Source organism: Nycticebus coucang, chromosome 7 (assembly GCF_027406575.1).
Source record: "Nycticebus coucang isolate mNycCou1 chromosome 7, mNycCou1.pri, whole genome shotgun sequence".
Lineage (NCBI taxonomy): Eukaryota > Metazoa > Chordata > Mammalia > Primates > Lorisidae > Nycticebus > Nycticebus coucang.
This window is the reverse complement of record NC_069786.1, coordinates 42,753,398-42,767,368: the sequence shown is the minus strand read 5'-3', so window position 1 is coordinate 42,767,368 and position 13,971 is coordinate 42,753,398. Positions and strand designations below refer to the sequence as shown.

The window sequence follows — 13,971 nt, the reverse complement described above, 5'->3', positions numbered from 1 at the left end:
AAATGGTTGTGGAGCAACTGGACATGGTTCAAGCAATACACATGGAATGACCTCTCAGTGGCTATCAACTGTTATTCCAGCAGTTCCTGAAAGCCCAGCTCTTGAAGAAAGCATCCATCCCAGGCTAAATCTCTCCATATGGTGACAATTTTCAAGTTTTCTCAAGGTTATGTATACCCAAATCCCAAAAGTGCTTTAATCAGGACTTCCCAAGTGCATACTTGAAATCCAATATGAAATCTTTTATATTTATTGTTTATAATCAGTCGTCTATACATATCCTTTTGCACATCTGAATGCCACTAGGGGTTTGAGTTTAAGTGTTTTCACCACAAAAAATAGTATATGAAGTAATACATGTGTTAATTAGCCTGAGTTAGCCACTCTACAACGTATACATATTTCAAACCCTGTTGTTCATAATAGATACAATTTTTATTTGTCAATTTAAAAAATTATTTTTTTTTTTTTGAAAGAATGTTGGTGTAAGGACCAGGGAGGCTATACAATTAAGAATGATTAAACTGACGTCTTTATTTATACAGAAGATAGAAGGTGATGACTGGCATGACCTCAACCAGAGTGTGAGTTTCTCACCAGCAAATGGTCCAATTTATTCATGATTGAACCTGTAATATTTAGCACAACACTTGAAACTCAGAAAGCATTCAATTAATAGTGAAATAATTAATCAACAAATAGATGTAGTCAATCACAACGTATTTAATATAGTTTAATATGAAATTAAGGAGTTCTTTTTCAATAGTTTCTCTTCCTCAAGCTTTTGTCTGTCTTTTTGTAGAACACAATTGTAGTTATAGTGATAATATGTTATTCCCAATAAAATAATATAGCTAACATTTTATCATTGGCATTATAAAATTTTTGTAGTCTAGCTTTGAATCAAATAAATGTAATACAAATTACAAATATTTCAAAAAGAAAAAAGAATGCCATTGAGTCTCACACTATCTATCTTACTGCCTTCCCAACACAAATAGTATTTAATGAATAATAAAATGTATAAAACACAATGTAACATCAACTGAATAAAAACTCGCCAACCACTCTTTTTTTTTTAAGTTGCAAAATATATTGTACACTGAAAATTTATTTTAATCATATTTTAGAAAAAAGTGCTTGTGGTAAATTTTTTTTTTAGTTGAAATTTTAAAAATTTGGGGGAGGATTCATTGAAGGTACAAAGAATTAGGTTACACTGATTGTGTCCTGCCCCCAAGAGGTGTGCCACAAACCGTTACCCCCCCATATCCCTCTCTCCTCCCCTCTCCTCACTTGCTCATTCCCCCACCCCCCACCATGAACTAGATCACTAATTGTCCTCATATCAGAATTGAGTACACAAGATTCTTGCTTCTCCATTCTTGTGATGCTTTACTAAGAAGAATGTGTTCTACTTCCATCCAGGTTAATACAAAAGATGTAAAGTCTCCATTTTTTTTAATGGCTGAATAGTATTCCATGGTATACATATACCACAGCTTGTTAATCCATTCCTGGGTTGGTGGGCATTTAGGCTGTTTCCACATTTTGGTGATTATAAATTGAGTTGCAATAACCAGTCTAGTACAAAAGTCCTTCTGATAAAAGGATATTTTTTCTTCTAGGTAAATGCTTAGTGATAGGATTACAGGATCAAATAGGAGGTATAATTTTAATTATTTGAGGATTCTCCATACTGCCTTCCCAAAAGGTTGTATTAGTTTTCATTCCCACCAGCAGTTTAAAGTGTTCCCTTCTCCCCACATCCATGCCAGCATCAGCAGTTTTGAGACTTTGTGATGTGGGCCATTTTCACTGGGGTTAGGTGATAGTTCAGTGTGGTTTTGATCTGCAGTTCTCTGATGATAAGCGATGATGAGCATTTTTTCAAATGTTTTGTTAGCCATTCGTCTGTCTTCATCAAAGAAGATTCTGTTCATATCTCTTGCCCAGAGGTACATGGGATTGTTTACTCTTTTTATGTTATTAATTTGAGTTCTCTATAGATTCTAATTATCAACTCTTTGTCGGATTGATACCCTGCAAATATCTATTCCCATTCTGAAGGTTGTCTTTTTGCTTTACTTGTTGTGTCCCTAGCTGTGCAGACACTTTTCAGCTTAATTAAGTCCCATTAGTTATCCCGCAAAGGCCACTGAAGTCTTTGTCATAAAATCTTTCCCCAGACCAACATCATTAAGAGTTTTCCCCACACTTCCTTCTAAGATTTTTATCATTTCCCCACTCTATGAAACGGTGGATGGAATTGAAATCTTTTAAAATTATGAACTGCATTACATTTTTCTGATTAAGATGTCAATATCTTTCACAGCCCTGTGACCAGCCTTATCCTATCACAATTTTCCTTATAGAAAAAATAGAATTGTTTAATCAGAGGAATTTCTGGAAACATATTCTAATGCTGTCTGAACTTATGAACAAGTCAATGACATTATAGTCAGTGCATACCACAGGCAACTTAGTCCTCTAAGTAGGGTTAATGAAGTTTCAAATATAATAAACCCAACTTGAAAAACAATGCTTGTTTCCCTTTCACATGTCATTCCTCCCCACTCAGCCTTCCAAAGTGCTAGGAGGATTATAGGTGTGAGCCACGATGTCCAGCCCATACCATGTTCTTTGGTTATTGGACATAATATATTGGATATAATTACGAGTTTAGAAGACACCAAAAGAATACTAGTATTCCAAAGATAAATCTGAAAAGAATGAGTAAACTGTGTTGAAATGAAAGAAACTCAAAAAGCCATATTAACTACCCAATAAAAACCAAGGGTTTACAATATCCATGCTGACTAAATGACCACAAGCATCAAATAGATTGGCAAATTAGAATACAGAGATCAAGTTTATTTGGTCTCCCGAGCATTAAGAAAAAATGACAATGATTTGGTTATCATGGATTTAGACAGTTGGGTGTTTCTAAATGTTTTATCTTATAAGTTCTGACAAAACAAAGCTTGCTTCCATACATATTTATTCTGTTTCTCTTTGTTGCTAATTCTCTTCCTGATATTTAGTCTTCCCATCATTAAGATATACCGTATATTGGCCATGGTAAGTTAGATTTCTTCAAAGGTAAGACACAACTGAAAATTATTTTTGCCTACAGCCACAAAATGTGTGGGGTATCCACAAATGCCCAAGTTTTAAGATTTAAAATAGTTTTACATGGTTCTCTAGCACTCATTCAAAAGATGAATTACATCAAAACAAATACAAGTAGACACAAGTTTTATGTACCTCCTAGACTACGCAAAACAGATTTCTGATACTGGATGTCCATCTTTCAGGAGAGAAGAAGAGAATATGGTGAATGAAGCTAGAAGCCAACACTCCCATCAGAATTAACGAGCTATTTTTAAAAAATCTATTAGGCTCGGCACCCATGCTCAGTGATTAGGGCACCTGCCACATACACATGTGGGCTATGATGGCACAGCACTCTACCAACAGTGACATAGGGAGACTCTATCTCAAAAAAACAAAACAAAACAAAAAACTATTAAATCCAAAACTGGGCATAAATTTAGAAGAATAAGAGATAAAGGGCAAAGCCTCAAATCAAAGCAGAACTGCTAAAAAGACAAATTAAGGCAGTAGTTCCTTCTAAAAACAAGGTACAAGTCTCACTTAACACTGACAAGACACTACATACATTAATGTTTTTAGTGCTTTATTTACTTGGGAGATTAAAGACTTTTTAGTAAATTATCAAACTCTGGCACTAAAGAGCAAAACCAGATCCTCCTGCTTGCTACCCGAGAAACCTGCAATGTCAAGAGTGAGAAACTTTAAAACACACACACACACACACATTTTAATTAAAGCAGTACCTGGTGGTTTAAAACTAACAATTGAATAAAATAAACAATATTTATTAGAATAGCTTTAAACAAAGTAAAAGAAGATAGAATGAAATTCAGTATGACATTAAATAAAAACAGATACACAATCACTTAACAGGCCTTAATCACCAATAGCTTTTCTCATATTTATAACTATGTTGCTTCAACTTACAAAAAGCAAAATTCCTAATAAAAAATCTAGTTTAGTACTTGTGGGAGTTATGCAATTTTTTTGCCATTACTCATTTTAGTAATATGCAATAATAAGTATATTACAGGTCTTTCGGTATTCTTTCTTTCTGTACTTACACATATCCTAAAAATAGTATTTTCCCTTTTTGGCTGCCCAGGATTGCTTTTAAGCACTATGAAAAGAAAGACTGCCCAAAACTTGTCCTAAAGTCCACAATGTCCCCCAAAGTCTTCTACTAGACGAGTTAGAAACATGTGAAAAGAGAATTAATTTTCAAATAAAAATTTCTGCTTAGTAACACATTTAGGCCGAATCAATTTTATTCTTTTCTTTCTTTTTTTTCTTTTTAACTAAACACCTCCCTATAACCATTCATTTCAAAAAGAAAACACACTTTCTGGCATTCTTCCTAGAAATTTTTTTTGCCTTACCTATTATACCTCATACTTAGTACTTACTATCATTCTGACAAATACAAGATTTCACCTATCTAGAACAAGTAATATACTTACAGTATTAAACTAAATATACAACTAATATATAATAAACTAAAAATATAAACACTGTGTGTTGTGGCACTAAATACTGTGTACGTGTGCATGTGTAGTAAAGAGAGTAAAAGTACGTAACAGTCAACATTTAACCACTGGTTATTTAAGGTCTCCTAATGTTAATTCCTGACAAATCACAAAGGTAAGCACCTAGAATGTATTTTAACACTGGTAACATACAAATGACTGTCCCCATGCAGATAGCTCCAGATATTTATCAACCTTGATAAAGATCAAGATTTGAAGAACACCATTAATTTCACAAATCTATTTCTTAAAAAGCCTTATATAAAATAGAGCTCCAAAGAGAGCAGCAAATTTGTAATGGTACAATTACTTTTAATAAAAGATGCAAGCAGCTTTAAGAAATCTCTTTGCTATTTCACTTAATTGTAGATCTAGTTCAATACAAAAGGTATATATATTTCTTCATTAACAAAATTTTTAGAGAATTTCATTTCTTAAGCTCTTTCCTAAATACATAAGGTACTAATACAAGGCTTGTTAAACAAAAGATGCTATTGATAGTAAGTCCAATCTACTAAACTAAATAATAAAGACACCCATGATAATGTGTTCTTCAAAAAGACCTAAAAGAAAGAAAAGAATCTTCTAGAAGTAACAGATACAGATACATGGATAGATAGGCAGAGAAAAATACAATATGAAAACATCAGAACCAAGACATTTCATCTTTATAGGTAACTGTTCTCACTCTCTTAAGGAATGACATTTGGTTGGACAGAAATATACTCTTAAGTTGGAATTAATTTGGTTGATAGCATAGAACAAAGCATTGATTTTAACACCAACTATCAAAGAACTTCACTTTCCTAAAAACAAAAGTATATATAGAATAACAAGAACCAGGAAATGAGCAAATAACAAAACTCCAAATTTACCTTCCAGTTGAAAAGGAACTGGGACCACAATTTAAAACTGCTTTGCTAGGAAAGGCCACAAAAGCCTGATAGATTTCCAGACCCCAACCTCACCTTTTAATAATTAAAAGGGGGGAAGGGAGCATAGTTGTAAGAAAAGACCCACTTTCTTTTAATTTTAACCAACATAATTAGGCATCTTATTACATTATGAGGAAGAGATTTCCATTAAACAATGAACCAGTAAAACAGGAACCCATGTTTTCCCCTTCTGAAGAAGAAAATTCTACTATTCTAACCCTTCGCTGGCAGGACACTTTAAAGTCTATTTTGGTGACATGCTACATGAAATCATAGAGAACACCATGTCTTTCACACAGGTACAGCATCTTCTGCATTCAGCTAATCAGCTAATAGTCAGTGAAATGTATAGAGTTCCCATTCTATGTGCCAGGCAGTCATCTGGGTACCAAGTAGAAATGGTGAAAAGTTGAAAAGGCAACTAATTCCAATGTTTGAGAAATCTCTAACTTCAACATGAGAAGAAGGGGGGAAAAAAAGAAAGGATTAATTTTCAAAATAAGACACTCAAAGTAGAAAGTAAGAGACAAACTCACAAATTTTTAGATACTTCTGAACCTCAACTAAGGCCTTTTCTAATTTCTCCTGTAAGGTAAGTAAAAAGGCAAGGATGATAAAAAAATAAGATCATAAACAAAGACCAGAGAATTTCAAGTATGCTTCTTTATCACAATGAACTTCATATTTTTTTAAATCATGTTAATGCCTCAAGAAAAATTAGCCTTTGGTCTTGAAACTGAATTGAGAAAATTAAAAGATGAATAATGAAATATTAAAAATGAGGTATCCTGAGTTAGCATAAAAAAAATACATACTAATCATCACTGCTGGATAATGCAAAGCAGCAGCCATAACAACTCCTTGTTGGAAGGTAAGGATACCTTAGAAAGTAAATAAACCCTCTGTAAAGGAATTCATATAAGCTGCAAAGAAACCACCCATTCCTCCTAGAACTCTTAATCAATAAAAAAAATAAAATCATATGACTTCAATTTTCAAATGAAAATTTATAGATAATTGAAACAAATAAAAAGAACAAAATCAGGTCATTTAAGTCATAAGCAATAGAATTAGAAAAATCTAAGCTAGTTTTTTAAAGGAAGTGAGTGCATCATTGGAGTAAGAGGGCTATTACAGCAAGTCACCAATATCTCTCCCTAGACTACAGTTACAGTCTCCTCAACTGACACGCCAGCTTCCACTTTATCCCATCCAATCTGTTCTTTATCCAGAAGTCAGACAAATCCTTTACTAAAGCAAACAAAATCAAATTACTACTCCAACTTAAAGCCATTAATGGCTTCCTACTACCCTTGGCATCAAAATCAAAATCTTTAACAAATCTTACAGGCTTTCCACAATTTGGCTTTTCTTCAGCCTCAACTTACATCAGACAAGTGAACGTCTTTCTTTGAATATCAAATGATCTTAGGCCTGAATATGGAAAGGTTCAGGATCCAAGGATAAAATTATTCCGAGATGTGAGACAAAAGGAAGACGGAGATCCAATTTATTCAATAAAAAGTGGTTTTATTCCACCTGGAGTGCCCGTCTCCATTCCTGACTAGGGAGCAATCTACACGTGGTAGACAGGGATATAAAGGGTTAGGGGAGCCGGGATGGGTGGCATTCCTATTTCCTGGGAGGGACAAGAGTGTGACCCTTCCTGGGCGGGCCATGAACCTGACCCTGCCTGGGTGGGACAAGTTTATTTAGGCAGGTACACCTGATTTTATCAAATACACTATCTTACCAATCTCCCTATCCCAGAACTCCTTTAATGGGTGAGATAATGGAGTACTACAAACATTGACAAAATTCTTGGCACTTTGTTATGATATGAATATTTGTTCTCTCAAAAACTCACATTGAAATTTAATTGCTAACGTAATAGTGCTGAGAGGTGGGCCTAACAAGAGGTGAAGGAGGCTGTTTAGCTGCAGTAAGAACACCCACCCCAGATGCCTCTGTCTTGGTCTTGGACTTCCCAGCCTCCAGAACTAAAAGAATATATTTGTTTTCTTTATTAACGACCCAGTGCAGGTATTGTTTCAGCAGCACAAACTAGACTAAGACAATGATGAAGAAAAAATACCAGTCAATGAAATGAAAAATGTAAAATATCATCTCGAATTTGCAAATAGTTCTTAAACCACTGAGAGCACATAATGATTACATTTAGTGAGTCTGAAATATATATGCATATATATTTACCATCTGTTACTCTCCAAACTACTGATCCCAAATTCTTAAAAAAATAATCAGTTAAGCTTCCATAGTATTTTTATAGCCACTACCTTTTCTTCTAAAAAAATAAAGCTACCTAATCTGCTATTTAATTTATACGAGACAAGGGAGAGCCTTGTCTTAAGAATCATTCTCTAAAAATCCCAGAGTTATAGCAACATAAAACATGTATGTTTTCCCCCAAACCCAGAGAAAGCCAACCAAAATTTTCAGATAAGCATTCCATAGCAAAGGTATATCTGGATCTAGTTCATAGTTCTTGCCCTCCTGAATAAAAAGGTAAAAGACTTATTTGTAAAATTCATGCTTGTCCACTTTAAAGATAAATACCTCCCTCTAAAACCTTTCAATAATCACTGAAGTCATTTTAGATATGGGTTTATCTAGATACTATAAAAAGAGTAGTAGCAGGAATAATAAAATCAGATTAACATATACATCTTTACTTAATGTTACACAATATTTAACCCAAATCTTTCATATTCATAATTTTTAAAATTTCCTTTATCTTCTAAACTGAAAGAAATTGTTTTGTCCAACATTTTATAGTCTTGCTATATTAATATTGACCAATATTGTTCCATGTTAATTACCACAAAGAATTATTTTAATCACAACTAAAGAGATTATTCCCACCACAATTTAATAGAACAAAACATACCTAAGGCAACAGCTTTTACTGTAAGTATTCATATTTCTCAGTATGATATTCTGTTAGTAGTTAAGAAATATGCATTTGAAAGAAAAGGAAAAGCAGCATGATAAATTTAACATTAACAGTTTTAATCAAAGATCAAAGTTACAGCAGAACACAGACAAGACACAGACATAGGACACAGACAAGCGTCTAGACTAGTCCCCTTCAGAAAGCTTTCATATAAATATCAGTATATTACATTTAGCCTACAAATTTTATTAAGTTCGCAAATATAACCTTCACATGCAATGTCATATTTACTTAAGCTATAATCAATAAAAGATAAGTTTTACAATTTGTGTGAGTGAATAAACTATTTTCTAACATACCACCAGAAAAGCTCCTTTTTACTAAGCTAAGACTAAAAGAAACTTTTTATGTTTAGGATTTTGACAGACTACCTTGGAAAAGTGAACTAAAAAACAGTAAATAAACTTAAACTCTTTACTTTTAAATCCAATAGCAGAAAAGAGTTACATTAACAAAGTAACACAGCCTTGCTTATGTTCTTCATGAATTTACATGTCATCCCTGCCCAGGGGCCATTCTAATGTTTTCTATACAGTTCCAATTTTTGTATATGTGCTGCCAAAGCCAGCAACTTATGTTCTACAAAAATAAATGTCTTAAAAAGAATTGTGACTTTTGTTTAACCCACCTTCAATGTCATTCCACAATTTTTTCTATGTTCTCTTACACAAAAATGTTTACATCCATCATTTTTTAAAAAACAAAGATCCACAGAACCATAACCATTACTGGAGCTATTCCCAGTCTTCTCTTTGTTATATTTAAACATGAGGCAAAAAACTTTTACTAGTGTAGTCCATTGAAAGATACTAAGAAAAGATACAAGTAGTTTAAATAAGAAGGCACTTTCCTCCATGTTAAAAGCTACTTTCGGAATGCCAGGAACTAAGTCAGGCTACTGGTGGCCAATGTTCAGGTTCGGGTCTATTCTATGTATACAAGTCTAGGATCAAGATGTGTGCAGAAGTAAAAGGATTCAGAGACACAGCAGCTTTAATAATAATGTGCACACTACTGACCCTTTTCATACTCAGTGATGTATCTGTGCACTGAGATGGAGAAGGGACAGAATAGAAAGATGGAGACAAAATACAGTTGAATGGGCATGGGGAACAAGAGCCTCCATCAGAGTTGTTTTCAGTTAAGCAACTAGCTGGCAGAAGAGTCAGAGGTCAATAATTCTAAACCATGGCCTTTCACTAAATTCGAAGGTCAATTCCTGGTGGAATTCAGTCTCTTCCCCGTTTATCACTTACACCCACCTGCTCCAATTTCTGATGAAGAACTTTGTTTTTTAAAAACAAATTAAGAAGAGGGAATACCTGCAATAAAAGAGCTTAAAGGGAATTTAACATATGGACAGGTATCAAAAGCCACGTAAATCTGACAAAGAGAATAACAGGTGATAGGTGATGAGAATTATGTTCCTGGGTACCACACAGTCCAAGATCTCAATCTTCGATATTAACATTTTTAACATATAAATAAGCAACCATGGTGAATAGTTGAGAAGAAGTGTTGGGGTTAATACTTTAAAGGCAGAAACACTGGTATACATAAAGATAATGGGTTTCATGAAACCAAATTTTACTTTTTTTTGCTTACTCTTGTACCTGTGCAAAACTTTCTTTTATAAGCTCCTTCATCCATTTTATATAATAAAAAGAGAAAGCAAGAAGTCAGGGAGACAAACCAAAAAAAAAAAAAAAAAAAAAAGAACAGATAAATTAAAAGAAAAACAGAAATAATAGTGAGTTGATTGTTTATGTAAAAAACAGGTAAAAGGACCAAAAACTGAGGATAGTCCATGGGAATGAATGCCAAGCCAGTATTAATTAATCCTTTTAATAGATGAATGCTAAGTACAGTACTAGACATACAACAAAGATCAATAATAACTTTTCTTAACAGAAGTTCCCTGCCTGCCTATTCCATTTCTGTTCCCTATTCACCCTGCCACATAATCTTAACAGTTTTCTCTAATGGCTGGTTATGTTTCTGGATTTCTGAATTTAACCTAAAAGGGAAGGCTGAGAAGTATAAATGCCTTTGAGAACCAGCCATATCATCCTATGATTTTTCTTTTTATAACAGAAAGATGATAGGATGAACATCTTTTATCATAGGATGATAACCAGCCATATCATCCTATGATTTTTCTTTTGTAATGGTTTTCTATAATACCAAACAGTTGTAACCTGCAGTTGGTAGGGGAGTTGTGTGGCACATGTATGGCACGTGGTGTTAACAGTATCTTGAGCTCCTATGGAAAACATACACAATCACACATGAAGTTCTGATGTGCAGCATTTGTCTGCTCATTTTCAAGTTGGAAGCACACTATTTCTAATTTATGTTATGTAGCCAGTGCTTACAACTTATGCTTCTGGAGACAGTAAGAAACACAGAGCAATACTTCTCAATGTGCAAGACCTCCAAAAACAACAAAAAAATCACCAAAATGCTGATTTCCAGGCTTGCTCTAGACCCACTAAAACAAATTCTCTAAAAGTGTGATTTCAGTATGGGATTCTGCCTTTTTTATAAGCTGCTTTTTACATTTCCAGAGGGAAATAAAAAGAAATGTGTGAGGATTAAATAAAAAAAAAAAAATTTTTTTTTAGAGGACAGTCTCATTTTATCACCCTCAGTAGAGTGCTGCGACATCACAGCTCACAGCAACCTCCAGCTCTTGGACTTAGGTGATTCTCTTGCCTCAGCCTCCGGAGTAGCTGGGACTACAGGTGCCCACCACAACATCTGGTTATTTTTTGTTGCAGTTTGGCCGGGGCCAGGTTCGAAGCCACCACCCTCAGTATATGGGGCTGCACCTGACTCACTGAGCCACAGGCACCACCCTAAAAATGTTTTCTAAGCATGAAATACTGTTAACTAATACAAAGTAGTTACAGTACTCAATTATAGTCTACCCTCTCTGAAAATGGAGAAAATTGAGGATTATATTTTATCCTCAGAAAATAGCCTTATAGTGGGGTGGCTTTATGTTCTAGGTTGGTTTTTTGTTTGTTGTTGAGGGAAGAAGGGGTTGATAGAGTATAAAAGTGCACTACAGATAATCTTTAATAAGACAATTTACTTTAAACAATCAAGAGTCACAGAGATTGTGGGAAAAAAACATTTCTTATTTCTAAGTTTAAGATTTAGAACAGACATTATTCTTTCTTTTAAATAATACATTCATCTGGTTTAAGTATCTATAGTCCTACTAATAAAAGCAAAATTTAAGCAAGGATGACAGAGATAAAAATAAGCTCATAATTTTGCAGATAGGAAATCTTGCATCAAAAACTACTTAATGATAACCAGGCATTGTGGGAGGCACCTGTGTCCCAGCTACTTGGGAGGCTGAGGCAAGAGAATCACTTAAACCCAAGAGTTTGAGGTTGTTGTGAGCTGTGAAGGGCGACATAGTGAGACTCTATCCAAAAAAAAAAAAAAAAACTACTTAATGAGGCAGGGGCCAGTGGCTCACACCTATAGTCAGAGCACTTTGGGAGGTCCAGGTGGAAGAATCAATTGAGGCCAGGAGTTCAAGACTAGTCTGGGCAACACAATGAGACCTCTTCTCTTAGCCAGGTATGGTGGCACCTACCTGTCATCCCAGTTATTAGTGAGGCTGAGGCAAGAGAATTGTTACTTGAGCCTAAGAGTTTGAGGTTACAACGAGCTATGATCATGCCACCACACCCTAGCCTCAAAACAAAACAAAACCAAAAAAAATCTACTTAATGAGAACTATGATCTACAAAGATTCACCTACTAGAGAAACCATTATAGAAAAAAGTCACTGCCCTTTAGATATCACAACCTACAGGAATCTGGAATTTAAATATCTTTTCACTTAAACCTAGATCTTCACAACAATCCTACAGGTAAAATAGGGAATAGATATCATTATTCCTATCAAACCCCAACTCCAGACCTAATACAATAAGTAGATTCAAATTTCAAAAAGCATCCTTTGTAGTGGTTCTCTAACTGGATGTGATACTTGAGTGCAAAATAAAACTTTCTTGGCTCTACCCTCAGAAATTGATTCAATAGGTCAAGAGAGCCCAAGACTATGCATTTGTATCAAGTACTCAAAGTGATTCTTAAGGTGGGAAGGTCCTCAAACCAGTTTGAGAAACACTCAATCCACTCTCAAGTAAGTCCCAAGGAGATGAAGTGATTAGGGCATTATATGGTGGAATTGGCACTCAATCTCAGACTTCCGTTCTCTTTTTCACTATCAACACTAATCACAAAATGAGACTTAGAAAGTTCTTTCTCCTCTTAATAGGAGTTCTTAATAGGAACTCTTAATAGGAATTATGTGTAAAGAAATTTTCATCAACTACTAATCAACAAGTTTCACCAAGCTAATATCTGAAACTGCTTTAAGGCGTAACAGCTTAGAAGATGTGGTATGAACACATACTCCAAGAAAACATCACAGCAATTCCTCTTCTCCCTCTGGATATCCCAAACTAAGAGGAATAACAGGAAGATGTGTCATGCCAGTCAGGGTCATTGCATGCATAATCTCATCTAATACATATAATTCTATGAAGTAGATACTAATTATGCCCATTTTATGGATGACGAACCTGAGGCTTGAATGGCTGTAACTTGCCAAGGAATACAAAGTTAAGTGATCAGGTCAGGAATGGACTAAAATAAAAGCATGAACTCTTAACCATACTATGTACTGTGGCCAAGGTCCCTATCCCTAGGTCCTCTTATTCACTAAGCAATAAATTATGATATAGTATTCTGCATTATCTTTCATTTGCTCTTAAGTCACCAAGAACTTTGTCCGGTTCTTACTTCACAAAAATCAATCATTTACCTCAGGCTCTTCCTGTCTACTATAGCATAAATCATCCTCTGTATGTCCTTGCTATCCACGTTATTCCCCTGTAATCAATATTATCTGCTGATCTCAATGGTTTCTCTTGGGTATCATTATGAATAACTACCTCTCTTCTCCAAACTATGTAATGATATAACCTAGGCTAAAAAGCCCTTGGTTGGGGAAAGATGTTTTTCCTAAAATGATAATCCACTTTGGTCTTCTTCTAGAATACTGGTTGGCTATTGTCAAGTTCTGCCATTTCCTATTTTCACATCTTCTTTTGAATCTCTGCTGTTCTCATCTTCCAAATGATTTCACCATCATCCACCAAAGCTGTTTCATATCAGTTTCTGACTCTCTCCTAAAACCACAAATATACCATTTCATACAGAATTTCCTTCAAAAGGTCTACCTTGGAAATTCATATCTGCTCCTCTTATGTTTTCCCCAACTTCATGGCATCATCACAATTTCACCAAATGTTCTTTCAGCTGTCCAATACAGTAGCCCACAGCCACGTGGGGTTACTAAAGACTAGAAATGTGGCTAATCTGAATTGAA

At 34.6% G+C, this 13,971-nt stretch overlaps 1 protein-coding gene and 1 pseudogene across 1 annotated transcript in view; both read right to left on the bottom strand.

Moving 5' to 3' along the window:
- The window catches only part of ACVR2A (activin A receptor type 2A), an 80,864-nt gene that overhangs the window by 42,723 nt on the left and 24,170 nt on the right, over window positions 1-13,971 (bottom strand). The window lies entirely within an intron of this gene.
- On the bottom strand, window positions 9,003-9,123 carry LOC128591020 (uncharacterized; annotated as a pseudogene).